The sequence below is a fragment of the Brachycentrus maculatus genome, unplaced genomic scaffold (genome assembly GCF_059751285.1).
Source record: "Brachycentrus maculatus isolate JH-2025_06_01 unplaced genomic scaffold, ASM5975128v1 h1tg000126l, whole genome shotgun sequence".
In the NCBI taxonomy this organism is placed as follows: Eukaryota; Metazoa; Arthropoda; class Insecta; order Trichoptera; family Brachycentridae; genus Brachycentrus; species Brachycentrus maculatus.
The window spans coordinates 1,032,919-1,049,785 of NW_028280879.1; positions in this window are offsets into that span (position 1 = coordinate 1,032,919).

A 16,867-nucleotide genomic window follows, 5' to 3' on the forward strand; every position below is an offset into this window, starting at 1 on the left:
CGCCTCCTTCACATCCATTCATCTACTCATACATGCCCTCCGATTACGCAGACTTTTGACACCGCCAGATTTTAGGTTCTGATTGAGCTGATCGTGCCAAGTCAAAAAAATTAAACTTGTTAAAATGAAGTATTTGGGTATTTGTTTAAAAATTTAACACTTGAATATACCACTTGATGAGTTTTATTTATATATACGACTAGTTTCGAAAACTTACAGATGTTTTCATCTTCTGGTAAAAATTAAAACTTTTTACGTTTAATGTTTTACAGATGTTTTCATCTTCTGGTAAAAATTAAAACTTTTTACGTTTAATTTTTTATTTTTACCAGAAGATGAAAACATCTGCAAGTTTTCGAAACTAGTCGTATATTTAAATAAACTCATCAAGTGGAATATTCGAGTGTTTAATTAAAAAAAATTCAAAATGTCATTCCACAAAGTTAATGCCGAATCAATAAACAGTATATGGTAAGAATGTGGGTATTTATTTATGTACATATTTTATTTTAACTTACAACATTTTGAGTGTGTCCAAATACTTGCTCACAAATCTGGATTATCTCCATTTAAAGGAGTTATTTTTCATATTATTTTTTGACATGTCATCAAAGATTAAAAAGAATATGGAAGTCTGGGCATTTAACTTCATCACACACATGATAACAATTCACAATAATGAGCCCCAACTGTGTTTATACTTTTTTAGCCACTTTTCCCTTGTTTTTTTTTACATTCTAGGCAAAAAGACTATATCTTGTAAACGAAATAAAATTAAACAATTCACTGATTCAAAGTGCGCAATGAAGTAACATAGGTATTTATTTATTAACCTTATTTTTATTTCATGTTATAAATAATTATACCCGTTCTAGGCAAAAACCCTCGTTATCTCAGTAAAGGCACGAGTTCAAACAATTCAATAATTCAAAATATGCAATTAAGTTACATAAGTATTGATTTTTTATTATTATTTTTATTTCATCATACACATAATTACAGAACACAATAATGTTCCCACCCTCACTGGGTTTTCTCACGTTGAGGGGACATTTTACAATACTCATTTATAAAACTATATGATAAGAAAATTGTTTATGATATACAATCAAATATGACATGGCCGAATGATGCAATCCCAACGAAACAATTACGAAGAACTTCTGCTGCATTACTCATTTAAATGAGCTATTAATAAAACTACAAAAAAGACAAATATATTGAACACAATTCAATCAATTCTCACAGTTTTTATTTTGATAACAAAACTTTATTTTACATTTTATGTTGTAATATTTGTAGTTTAAAAATAATATATTTTTGTAATGTAAATCAATGAATCGTTACGGGTTTTGCTTGGTGAGACGTTCATCAAAAATTAAAGGTGTAAAAAGTTATAATAAATAAATAAATAAATAATTCCTTTACACACTTGTAACATTCACCAATTCTATCCATAATCATAATAAAAAAGAATAATCATAATAAAAAAATTAAATTATTTAAAATCTACCCAACCCCATTTATGAATAGATATTTTATGCTTACATTCGTTATTGAATGTTTTATTGAGCATAGGGCGCTGCATCGTATTGAACCAGTGTTATTTTGATCGTTTATTACATGAAGGCGAAATTGTCATTTTTTTACTTTAGATACCATTTGAGGGTGCTGTTAAGTAAACCAGAGTGAAAAATCACCATTATTAATTTTCACCCACCTGGGAATCGAACTCAAGACCTCCGGAATGGCAGTCGAATGCGCTAACCATATGTTAACATAATGAGGCAGTCACAAAATTATAAATATTTCTATCATTTAACAAAAAAAAAAAACAAAAAGTCCTCCAAAACGGTGGAGAGATAGCTGGCAGTCAACATCTTAAGAGCGGCAGGCGGGGGCACAGAGGATCTATAAAAAGAAGAAGATGAAGAAGAAAAATAAACATATGTACACATACTTAAAGATATTTTTGTTATACATGTGTAACCTACAATATATATGAGTACCAAACTAAATTGAGTTTAAAATGGATTAGAAAAGTATCTTATAAATATTTATATTTTTGAATTACACATTTAATTAGTGGTAAGATTAGACTTTCATATAAAATTTCGGTAATTAAATAAGTAACTCATTTAATTAACAAAAAAAATCGTTCATTAAAAATACTTTCCGTAAGTAAAGAAACAATTTAAATACAAGCCTGCGTATTTAAATAATTGGTCTGTTTCGGAGTAATTGGGTTCTTATCTTAAAATTTCCCTTGTCATTTATTCATTTGTTAACATGTGTATTGTATAATATATTAAAACTTTTATTTTTTTTATCGTGTGCTTTAAAATAATTGCGTTCTTAACTTTTAATTTTCACTTGTCATTTATGTACCTGTTAATAAGTGTATTGTATTTGAAAACGGTAAATTTTTGACGCGTGTTTAAAACAATAATTTACTAACTAACCATCATGCCGCTTCCCCGCAGGGGTAGGCAGAAAGAAAAGAATACCACACCACTCTATCTTTGCAAATATTCTTCGCCTCTTCTACATTCATGTATCTCCTCACTACTTATACCCGACCACTTAAAATAAAGTATTCAAATGACTTTATCTTGTTATGTGTTCCTCGGTCTTCCTCTGCTCCTGTTTCCACTACATTCGTCCTATATATTTGTTTTACCTTTTATCCTTCATTCATTTGTTCAACAAGTTCAAATCATCTCACATTCCTTTCTTAATTCTATCTCCTATCTCTTTTAATTCTACCTGACCGCTTTCAAGTATTTGACGTATCTGATCATACCAAGTTTTTTTCGGCCTTCCTCAGCTCCTTTTTCTAACTATATTGGCTTCATATTTTTTTTACCGTTCTTTCCTCACTTTTTTCTACATGTTTAAACCATCTCAACACACATTTCTAGATTTTATAGATAATGCTTATCTCGCCTTGCACTGATAATGCTTATCTTCTTTCTTTATAAAATAAATCAACTTTGTTTTTAACCACTATTTTACTAGTACATTTTTTCTCCAAACAGATTCGACACGAACCTTGTCATCATAAGGGTGTAACATGTACTGTTACATGTTGAATCCTGATGATGACAAGGTTCTTGTCGAAACGGTTTGGAGAAAAAATGTTCCAATAAGAAGTGGTTAAAAATAAAGTTGCTTTATTTAATAAAGTTTATAAAATATGCCACAAAGTATCTGCGAAAAACATTCAAGAAATTGTATTCTTTACTTGGCATTTATAAAATCTGACTCTCTGTGCACTAAGTTACGCGGTCGTGTTTGAGCTTAAGAGAGGTAGGTAGGTATCGTTTAAAAATGCCCATGATTTCATTATTTCTCCGGATATACGGAGCATTCCATTAGTATGAGTCACATGAGTTGTGACTGAATTTGGACAAATTCAATTTATCAGAATGTTGACAGTTTAATATTTTGATTTTGTATGTGCAATAATACTCAAATTTTTTCACTGTAATATTTATTCAATATTACCCTGGACTGGTACCCGAAGCGGAGGGCTGATCACCTTCGTGTGTTAATGACCAAGATAACAGTGTGTTTGTATAATGCAGTGCCCTATGCACCATTGGGGTGCGGATAAGGGTCTGAATTGAATGTGCAATAACTAAATCAATTAAATTTTATTCAACAATTTATTTTTATATATGCATAACAAACAATATTCAAGGCGTATATATTACAGTAGGCAAGAAGACTTGAGGTGTAGAAGAATCCCGCTTCAGAAAACTCTTTCAGACACATGGAACAGATCAATATCCAATGTGACATTGTTCAAAATAACGGTAGCTCTTCTACAGGCGTAACCATTGGCAGGTTGGTCCTGCATATAGGAATGTGAAACAATCTATGCCGACGCTGTCTTAGCTAACTATCGGGAACATACAGGCCAATGTTCCTGATAATTTCAGGATTATCGATCATACCGCGCAACAATCGATAAAAATGCGTAATCAAATACACATTCCTTCCAGTCTCTAAACTATTGTAGCCAAGCATACCCTGGAGAAACTGGGTCGGGTAGAGCCAAGGATAAAAGCCGTACTCTCTCATATAGAGATATCTGAGAAACTTTAACTAATAACTAACTAACCATCACACCGCATCGTCACAGGGGTAGGCAGAGAGAATAGAACGCCGGACGACTTTGTCTTTGCAAACAATGTTCGCCTCTTCCACGTTCATGCAACTCCTCATATTTAATTAAAATGTAACTTTGTTTTAAAATCACTATAAATATTTTATTATAACTTATTTACAATGTTTACCGGTTTTGAAGCTAACCACTTCTTTATCAAGACTGATAATAATGTCTACGGTTTGCTTCGAAACCGGTAGACTTTATAATTAAGTTATAATAAAATATTAATAGTGATTTTAAAACAAACTTTCAAAAGTTAGTGCTTGCTTTTAAAAAAGAAAATGATTTTGTTTTAAAATAAAAAAAAGTAAAATTTTACATCAGTGAAAACAATTCAACGCTAAACAACATATATGTCTCGCCTACTTTCAAAATCCGCCAGATCCAGTTCTATAAGATTTTAAAATAAGTACTCTATCGGAACGCCAAATCATAAAACTTGCCTTCTGACCCATATCGGCCAATCAGATAGCGGGGATAGGTCAAAAATCAAGATGACGTTATTATCGGTTTGTCTTGTGTTTTTTTTTACATACTGAAAAAAAAAATCCAAAAAAATGGGAAACTTCTCTATTTCATAATATTTTATCTAAAGATAGACAAATCTTAGAAACGTAAATGTTACCGGAAGAATTTTGCATTTTTGTAAAATCGACTAACATGGATCTGGCGGATTTCGAAAGAAGGCGACACATATGATAGTTTTGTTTTAGTTGTTAAATATTTGTTATTCGTCGAGAAACAAGAAATGTGAAAATGGAAAAAACCAGTCTATTTTGAAAAGAGTAAATCAGATTTGGAGCAGTTCCAACTTCTTCCAGCGTGTGCCCACGCGATGCTCCATCGTCGAGGTAGGGATAAGAGGAATTATACACATATTTGCTGGACGACCATAGTGATATTAGTAGCAGTAACAAATCGGCAACTGTTAACGGAAAAAATAATGGTGACAAAAAAGGATGAAAGTAGACTGAATGCAGCTGAAATGCGATTTCAAAGATGAAAGTGCGGTAAAAAGATGTGTGCTCTGCCTACCCCTGCAGTGAAACGGCGTAATAGCTAGTTAGTTACTTATTAGTTACGTTTTATGCAAATTTTGTATTGTAAAATTTGTTTTGAGATTCTCTATCTCTCTCTCTCTCTCGGTCTGTCTTTGTCTCTTATACTAAATCTTTCTCATTCTTTTAAAGAAGTGTCACTTCTATCAGGTGTACTGTATTGTACGCGCATTTTTTTTTTGTTTAAATTATTCACTATTTTTTGTTACTTTTTACGATTTTTTACACTTATTATAAAGTTGGCGAAAATGCAGTTATGCATGTTTTTTCATCCAGTAACGATACATTTTACATACTCGTATGTACCTTTGTAAATAAATACGCTTGCATTTGGGCTTCGGACACCTTTGAGATAAATTTCCATGTTATTTTGCTGTGGAAGCAACTAGATTTTGCAATAATCTACATCTCTGTATGACATATTCGTTCCACATGCCCAAACCATCTCACCAAACCATTTGTTTTAGAATGTTTTATCTGGGTAATTTTTTTTTTGTATATATTGTATATATTGTAATTTGTTTTTTTTTTAAAGAATATATAAAAAAACATTTTTTATAACATTTTTTGCCTTTTTACGAGGCATCAGGTTCGCGCCGCCCAGGACGACCACTGCTGACAATTCGTCGGCACTTCTCGTCAGAACTTCGGGACGAGGATCTGACTTGGGAGGATGCAAGGGAGCTGGCAGCCGACAGAAAAGCCTAGAGACATTTTGTGGACTCCATATGCTCCACCTAGGGAGCGGATATGGTTTAATTAATTCATGTATTAAAAACATTTTTTTTCTTTGTATTTTATTATTGTTTTTTTTCTTCATTGTTTCGCTTCAAGTTTAATTTAACAAAAAAGGAGACATTCATCGGTTTTTTGGAAAGTCCTTTGAATATTGGACCAAGTTTCTTTTATGAGATTTCATTCAAACAAAAAATAAATTTTATGACTAAGTACATATCAGTTACTTATGTTGGATTAAGAAACCAATATAACCACAAAGGTTACATCAAGAAGAAGAAGAAGAATAAGAGGAAGAAGATAATATGATTCATGCCAAGACATCCTGTGTAAGAAATGATCCAACAGGTAAAAGCGTCAGGAATTTGGCAAGCTTCGTCTACACAAACTCCCGAGCTAAAGAATTGGGTATTATTCAATGTTTGCAACTGTGCTTACATTACACTCCGAAAATACCCCACACTCCACAATTAAATCCGCGCTATTACCTCAACTCTGCATACCCAAGTGCCCCACTCAGAAATAATGGCATTATTTTATTGTCGGCTTTAACCCTTCCTTCCCGGTGTTGTGTACCTTGTACACATTGCTTCTAATAACCGTAATATCTCTATAAACATAGTAAATACAAGGCTAAGAATTAAGATTTTCCTCCATAACATATTTACGCGTTGATTAAAAAATATATTAATAATAATCGGAATTTATCGGGTACATCGTATGTATTTTGTGAATATCGGAAACAAATTTGCGTACATAAACAGCGCGTGAAGAGTATGCGGGAACCGCGACACGATATTTGCATCTCACTCTTGCATACTTGTGCAAGCGTGAGGAGCTCAAAGCTCAATGTTCTCTGGCTAGCGGAAGCGATCTAGCTGCAGTCGGCAGTCGCTTTTGAGCTTCCGACAAGAGTGGACCTATGCTTGTTCCGTGAGCGTTGCCAGATGGTTTTTTAATGTTTTCAGCAAATGAATCTATTGTATTATAATTTTCGACTTCATATATATTTAATTAAGGAGATTAGCTATGAACGTCCGTATTTTTCCGATTTGAAATCGTTAATTTTTGATTGTGTAGTGACTACCCAACACCGGGACGCGCGTTTTATTTTAGCACCGGAAGGGAAAGGTTAAACCACCAGATCGGAAGACAGTTTTTACATTATTCAGATTGTAGATGAATGAATAGATCAATTATAAGATAAAATGCATCACGTAATTATTTTAAAAGCTCATAACCGCTGTCGTTCTGTCTCGCTTTTACGACTGCAACCTGCCAGAATGATTCTCACTAAAACGTACGGAATGAATATTGTCGTGCAAGCTTTCACAAGAAGAGCTGATCGAAGAGAATAATAATAAATTGTGTCGTCCTGTGGTTAGTGTCGTGGACTCTTAAGTCAGAAAACCCACTCTACCACAATTAAAGACCTATTGATAATAAGCCGCTAAGGCTCACAGAAATAGTATGAAAAGTATTTTACATTGTTCTTGAATCACTAGAACTTCACTAGAGACATCTATTGGTGAGATGAAAAGAAGCTTTTTATTGAGCAGAAACTCTTTTATTAGTATGTGAGGTCCGAATCCTGGATTATAATCACATATGAGAAATGCCAGCGTGAATCATTTTTATTTTTATTATTTAAGCTTATAATTTGACGGTCGTCAGCCCCGTAAATGCCCAGACTTCCATATTCTTCTTCATCTTTGATGAAATGTCAAAAAAATAATGTGAAAATAACTCCTGTATTTGGAGATAATCTACATTTGTGAACAATTATTTGGACACACTTAAAATGTTGTAAGATGATTTTTGTTTGAAATGTACATATGTTTAATATATATATATATATATATATATATATATATATATATATATATATATATATATATATATATATATATATATATATATATATATATATATATATATATATATATATATATATATATATATATATATATATATATATATATATATATATATATATATATATATATATATATATATATATATATATATATATATATATATATATATATATATATATATTTATATATATGTATATGTAATATATATATATATATATATATATATATATATATATATATATATATATATATATATATATATATATATATATAATTTTACCAAATTTTTAGCTTTCTCCAAATACAAATTTAAACAGGAGGACAAACTCGTCTGATAGTTTATGAGAACCGTGATGCAAGCAGATAAAAATGTTTGTTTTCAATACGACGCGTCGCGACGCGAAGAAATTTCGAGACTTCCTGATGACATCGAAATATTATGGCCGTGTTGCGACGCTCATGTATTGCATCTGTATCCGCAAAACGTGACTGTTTTTCCAGCTTGTCAAATAAATTCACGTTAAGAATTTGTTTTGAATGAAAATGCTGTTCATAGTCTGGGCAATATAAAAATTGTTTATATTATTTTGTGACATCTCTACATAGATGAAGAAGAATATGGAAGTCTTTGGCATTTACGGGGCTTACGACCGTCATAGGCTGTTTTAAGTGATCACTTTAAAAACGTGTAACAATCATCAATTATACGAATGATTGACAACCACGCTACTCAAATTCTAGGAAGGTCTATATATATTGTTCAAATTCGCAAAACAGTGCTTGAATCGCTATTTTTTTTACTATAGACATCTATGGTGAGATCAAAAAAGCTTTTATACTAAGCAGAAACTCTTTCATTTGTTTGTGAGGTCCAAATCCAGGATCATAATCACATACATGAGAAACGCAAGAATATATCATATTATTTTAGCTTATAATTTCACCAGTTAATTTCTTTACAACATATTAAGTGTGTCCAAATACTTGTTCATAAATCTGGTTTATCTCCAATGAGGAATTAGTTATCACGTAAATGCCCAGACTTTATATGCAGGATAACGAAACACCCATCCACATTCTATATAATTGTGACGCAATCGCTCGCATACAAAGCCACATCCTTGGAAGACCACTACTGGACTCCGAGAAGGTGAAGCTCCTTCTACCAAGTCAGGTCGTGAGCTACATGACTCACGTAGGTCTTGAGAGTGAGCTATGGTACAGAGGGAGGTCACAATACACCTAATATGGACGCAATGACATGAGGGATGCAAGATATCTTGACCTCAAAAAAATATAACGTTTCTCCATTTAGGTGTTATTTTTATATCGCTCACTCCTTTCAAGAACATCATAAATAAAATAAAAACTTGATTTATCAGGAGAACGTTTTTAAAGTTAAAAAATATAATACGATGTATTAAAAATAAATATCAAGCCACTTTTCAAACTTTTTACTGTGCAACAGATCTTTTTAGGTAAAACCTGAAGGCTTTTTCTCCATTTGAAAAACATTTAGTATTTTTAAGAAAATAATTAAAGAATACCCTTTTTTCAAAATGCAATAACAAAACATTCTGCCCTGTAGCGGGTAAATATTAAGTTTAAATATGCCTCTTTTGCTGGGATATAGTATATTTTCTGGACATTCCGAAAACATACACAACTGAAAATTTACGATTTTTGATTTATAACGTTCTTGAAAGGAGTGAGCGATATAATGATTTTCTAAATATTCGTCTGAGGGAGCACATTTCGACAGAGCTCACTCTGCTTTCATCCTTCCTTTGCCTATCACATGTTTAGCTTCCATTCATCAGTTTTAGTACCAGTAATCCGTTGTCAACCGCCAGCCAGGCTTCCATAGACATATGGTTATTTACAACCACTCTATTCAAAGCGCCATTTATTCTATTCCCTGGATATTATTCCTAGTTCTGTTTTGTCCGCCTCCGTAGTGTAATGGTCAGCACGCTCGGCTACCGTTCTGGAGGTCCCGGGTTCGATTCCCAAGGGGGGTAAAATAAATATAAATAATATAAATATAAGTGATTTTTTCACTGTCATATTTATTCAATATTACCCTGGACTAGTACCTGAAGCGGAGGGCTGATTACCCTTCCTTCATGTGTAAACGATCAAGATAACACTGCGTTTATATGACGCAGTGCCCTATGCACCATTGGGGTGCGGATAAGGGTTTTATTATTATTATTATCCGAATAAAACTTTTTACAAGCATATGTGTAAGGAAATAAATGGGCTAGTATTATGCATTTGCTACTCACCGTTAAAATAATAAACCCACTATTGTTGGCATTGCCAACTTTCGTGATATAATGCTTACCAAAGTGACTAAGACTCGCGAACCTCAAGCAATCTATAAACGTTATATATAGATGAGATGAAAAATATTGTGAATCATTTGATGCATTATTTTTAGCTTCTGATGATTGGATATACTGATACGCCAATTAAAATAATATTTTGCTACCAAAATAAACGAGCGTTATTAATATTAGTATCAGTAATTCATCAGGCCAAGAGATATAATTTGGTTTATCAGTGGGACGATTAAAATATTGATATCTTGATACTCTCAATACAAACAACATATATTTTCACCTGTTGATGAAGCATCTGTGTTCCGGGTTTATATATATATATATATATATATATATATATATATATATATATATATATATATATATATATATATATATATATATATATATATATATATATATATATATATATATATATATATATATATATATATATATATTAGCATTCAAACCATTATCTGCATTCCAATGTTGCATAGGGCACTGCATCATATAAACGCAGTGTTATCATGATCGTTAACACAGGAAAGAAAGGTGATCAGTCCTCCGCTTCAGGAAGTCTAGAGTAATATTAAATAAATATTAGAGTGAAAAAATCACATATTTATTTGCCAACCCAGGACTTCCAGAACGGAAGCCGAGCGTGCTGACCATTACACTACGGAGGTAGACTTATACATATATATATATATATATATATATATATATATATATATATATATATATATATATATATATATATATATAATATTTATATATATATATATATATATATATATATATATATATATATATATATATATATATATATATATATATATATATATATATATATATATATATATATATATATATATATGTATATATATATATATATATATATATATATATATATATATATATATATATATATATATATATATATTTATATATATATATATATGTATATATATATATATATATAAATATATATATATATGTGTGTGTCCTGTGTGTGTATATAACATAAAGAATAACACGTTCGTAAAATCTTGGCACATAAAAGAAAACATATTTTTACATTATTTTATCACCCAGAAGTGTGCCATACATGTTACAATCAGAATGAACAAAGTTTCATGAAACACATAGATTTATTTTCTGCACCAAGTCTGAAGGGATTATAAACCCTTCATCTACTTTTACCTATGGTAATATAAATGACGTCAAATTTCGGTAGGTAAAAGCTCTGTGGTTAGTGTTAGGACAAGTTTTTAGGTAGGAACTCACTCTAACATAACATTAAATATATATAATACACTCGGTACAGATGTTCTCATCAACAGGTAAAAATTAAAGCTGTTTATATTTTTATTGACATCTCAATATAGAAAAAAAAAATGGGTATTTGGGCATTTTAAGAGCTTACGACTTTATATTTGTATATAAAAAGCATTGATAACTTTGTGTTATGGTAATAAAACACTCTCATCCTTAAATAATGGTATTACACAAAGTGAACAATGGATGATAAAGAGAGTGTATACCACTTAAGGCTGATTAAGGTGATCACTTTATACACGTGTAACATTCACCATTTTACCCATGGTCGACAACCACACAACTAAACATTTTGGAAATCAATTATTTCTATAAAACAAGTGTTTTATTTTTAATGATGATATTATTTTATCGATAGATATAATAAACGTTTAATGATTATTGAGTTTTTCTTAAGGGGATATTCGCAAAGACAGAATTCATTCCACCGGAGACCACCGTAGAGGTCACATGTCTGTTCACGCCCGATTTTATTAAAGAATGTTTATTGAATATCTTTTTGTTTTTCACAACATGTAAATGTACATAGAATTTTTTTTTAAAATATATATGTATTTTTTTAAACTCCTTGCCTTTTAATAACTCTTTTTTTTTCAAAACGATAAATTTTTTCAGAAAATACGGCGTTTTAAGAAAAAAACTTATAACGTAAAATGTTCTGGGTTTAGAGAAAAATCAAATTGCGACTTATCGAATACTGGGCCTTCAGGAACTTCTGAAAACGACGTTTCAAAGCACGAATTTCCTCGTCCAAACAAATGACAAACGGGACAAATAAGCTATGTTAAACTTGGCTCAAGTGCAACACGCATTTGCTTAAATATATGTTGCAGCGTACAATGTAACTAAACTACCGTTATTCCTGATTCATCTACATCTGTATGCAAACCTACTAAGCCAACTCTATGATTGTAAAGGGTGTTTTGGCTTTTAACTAGCAAAATTGTTTGTACAGACTGTCAATTTGACAGTTCACAGTTGATTCGTAGTCCGTACGTTTTGCCATTCCACATTAAAATAGACCGTACGACCATTACGCGAGTCGTAGGTTCGATGAATGGCCGAAAACAATATTCAGCTAGATCCTCTTTTTCAGCGCATTTTTTTTTTCACCGATGAGTCACATTTTTGGTTAAATGGCTATGTCAATTAGCTGAATTGCCGAATTCAGAGTGGAAAAAACCGAAAAATCTTTGTCGAGATTACATCCATTAAAAGTCACTGTTTGGTGTGCTTTATGGGCAGGTGGAATCATTGGCCCATCTTGTTTTAAAGACGATGCAGCCAAAATGTTACAGCCAACGGAGAGCGCTACAGAACCATGATTACTGAATTTTTCATACCTCACTTGAATGCCATTGATGTGACAGAGCTGCGATTTCAACAAAATGACTCAACATGCCACACAGCAGGTGCCACCATAAATTTATCGTGGGAAACCTAAATTTGCATGACTCTAAAAAAACACCCTTTATAATTTTATAAGCTAGAGAAAGCTAGGTACCTACTTGTACTACTAATCCATTCTATGTAGGTAATAACATGCACTCTATGGCATAGTCGCCCAATTAGAGCATACTGTATAATAATATGTATTTTATTACACTTTAAAAATATTAATATATAACGCTTACTTTTTTTTATTATACTTCGTTCGCTAACATTGAAACCTTATACTTGACATAAATACACAATAATTAATACGCACTCACGACCATCTTTTAGAAATCATTTCAATTATGGAAAAATATTGCACATTATAAGGTATAAATTACGCATAATACATGTTTTTATTAAATGTACCTATGGTGTTTTTATATATTTTTTTAAATGGGTGAGGTATGCTATTATTTCCCTTGCTTGTTATGTACAAGGGTTATATCATACAAAAGGATGATTTCTACATTTTATTATTTATAATGGCTATGGCCTTTTAGATAGGAACCTCTTCGCATTTGCACTAGTGATAAGTAAACCATAGAAAACTTATTCAGAAGAGGTCGGACTGTCACCAGCATTAGGTGACAGGCCTTCCGCTCCGTTTTCACACATTGTACGGTCGGCATTTTCATTAAATTTTTTAATGTCTTTTGGAATTTTAACCATGTACTTTATTATTTTGTTCGACAATTCCCTATTGTTTATTGCTAAGTCGACGTCTTTGAACCCCACACCAACTATCCTGAACTCCGTCTCCAGCTGAAGTCTTTCACTTACGAAGACTGGACACTCCCATATGAGGTGTGGCACATCTTGCCGCTTCATCCCGTCGCACACGCAGCCGCCGCTCTCTCTCAGCCCGAATCTGTTCAGGTAGGCTCTGAATGCTCCGTGCCCTGTTAACATTTGTGTCAGCTCGCATGTGATAGAGTTTTTCTGGACAAATTTTACGCAATCTTCTACGGTTTTGAAAAACATTTTGGTGACGCTCCCAGTTGGGTTTGCAGTATATTGCGTATTCCATTTTTCATGGCATTTTCCCGGATCTTCCTTTTTGCATAGCTGAGAGGAAAGTCAGCTATAGTGTTGTATCACAGGTTAAAACAGTATAAACGGTATACACCTTTTTCAATTGAAAATAAACGTTAATGACATGTAAATAACATTTAGGTTTGTATATTGATTTGGCGTTTAATTTGTAGAACTCGATTTTAATTTATGTATTAATTTTAAATCAAAAAGGATTTTTTGTGTTGTAATAGTCAGCACGCTCAGCTACCATTGCCGGGTTCGATTCCCAGGGGGGTCAAATAAATAAAAGTGATTTTTTCACTCTAATATTTATTCCATATTACCCAGGACTGGTACCTGAAGCGGAGAACTGATCACCTCTCCTTCATGTGTTAACGATCAAGATAACACTGCGTTTGTATGATACAGTGCCCTATACACCATTGGGTGCGGATAAGGGTTTGACTGAATGAATTTGAGTGTACGACTAAGTTTATTTTTATTTAAAAATACATAATAATTAATATTGTGACAGTTGTTTCGCCTAGTTATTTGTCAAAATGTAAATGTAAATACAACTTAAAAACTTACAAAATACAGAAATAGTGGTATTTAATAAGTAAAACTTTAATTAAAAATGAATAGATTTTACCACAAAATGACAGCCGAATCCATTAAGGAAAAATTATCTAACTTAGTAGACTCAAAAAATCTGTGTTCGATTTAAATAAAATAATACATAAATATTATTTAGGTCTTAGGATAATAATATTTTTACTACTGCCATCACACCGTTTCACTGTAGTCGTATGTAGAGAGGATGGAACGCAACAGTCTTTAGTCCTGACATTAACTGTTTTCAGACAATAATATTTTCTCACAAGGGTAGGCGGATAGAATAGAACGCCTCACGTATCCTTATTTACTAACAATCTTCGTCTCTTCCATATTCATGTATTTCCTCATACATACCCGCTGATTACTCCGACTCCAGACCTGACCACTTTCAAGTATTTCAAATACTTGATTATACCAAGTTTTCCTCGGTATTCCTCTTATTTTATTACCAACCAGAGTTAGAAACTCAGAAATAAGAAAAATCTGCGATGTTGAAGATGTTGTGCGACGGGGAAGAGAAAGAAGACGTTTCTGGAGAGATCATGTGAGATCGGATCAAGTGGTGAGGGTGGCAGCGGATAGCAGCATAGGCGGGATCAGACCCCAGGAAGACCACCTAAACGATGGAAGGATAGCTGGTCTTCCACCTCCCAGGAGCGACCTGAGAATGACAGGACCTAGTCCTAAAAGAAGAAGAAGAAGAAGAAGATCATGCCAAGTTTTCCTCGGTATTCCTCTCATTTTATTACTAATCACATTTGCCTCATAATTTTTTTTTATAAATATGGTTTACATTACATAAAATTATCTGTAAATAGTGCATAATCGTATTTTGTCATCAATGAATCACTTATAAAATGGATAATAAAATGTTGTTTAATAGATCACGATTAAAATATTGTTAATTCATCTGTAAATGGCGGTAATGAATTGCATCTCCCTTATAAAGACCGTGAAATTTACTGTTAAATTAATCAGTAGCTACATTTTTTTAATAAGGTTGACTTATACGCGTATTTAGATATCTTTGTTAAAATTTGACCTTGTAACGATACGTCCATATAATGAAGGATTTAGGCCGATGTAAATAATAATGTCATTTTATTTTTTGACTCTCATCAAAGATGAAGAAGAATATGGAAGTCTGGGCATTTACGGGGATCACTTTACACACATCGCTCACTCCTTTCAAGAACGTCAAAAATTAAAAAACTCGACTTTTCAGGAGAACGTTTTTATAGTTAAATAATATAATACAGTGTTTTAAAAATAAATATCAAGCCACTTATTGAACTTTTTACTGTGCAACAGATCTTTTTAGGTAAAACCTGAAGGTTTTTTCTTCATTTAAAAAATATTTAGTTTATTAAAAAAAATAATTAAACGATACATTTTCTTCAAAATGCAAAAACAATATTTTTTGCCCTGTAGCGGATAAATATTATGTTAAAAATATGCCTCTTTTGCTGGGATAAAGTACATTTTCAGGGTATTCCGAAAACATGCACAACTGAAAATTGTGCGATTTTTGATTTATGACGTTCTTGAAAGGAGTGAGCGACATGTGACATTCGCCAATTTTACCCATTATTGACAACCACACAACACAAATTTTTGGAAGTTTTAAGTATATGAACCTATTTTGAAACATTGTTCTTGAATCGCTAGAACTTCACTAGAGACATCTATTGGTGAGATGATCTTATTCATATTTGATGAGATGACAAAAAATTATGTGAAAAATAACTCCTATAATTAGAAATAATCCAGATTTGTTAATAAATGTTACAGTATTTGGACACACTCAAAATGTTGGATACATAGATATTACCGACTACCGAATCAATTAGTGAAAAATAAATCGTGATGAAAGGAAGGTAAGGAGAATTTCATCTGAGAAAGAGTTTTGCATACTAAAGGAGGTGTACTTTATTTCTGAAATATTAAATTGTACATACTAAAACCTCACAGCAATAAGAACAACCCTGTTTCTCGAAAGAATCTCGTAAGATATAAATAAGCAGAAAACATAATATCTCGTTACTTTATTTAGAGTTTCGTGATCGTCTCGCACCTGAGATGCGTTATTATTGCCCGCAGTGCTATCTCTAGGCGAACGAGAAGCGCCGACAAGCAACACCTTTGTGGAGTCGGGACTAGATCACAATCATATCGCTTTTCGATATAAAATCAAAATATGCGGACGTTATATCAACGGAAAATCATCTTTATATGAACCTAATATAAAAATGACCTAATGAAATACAATATATAACAACGAAGCTTAAA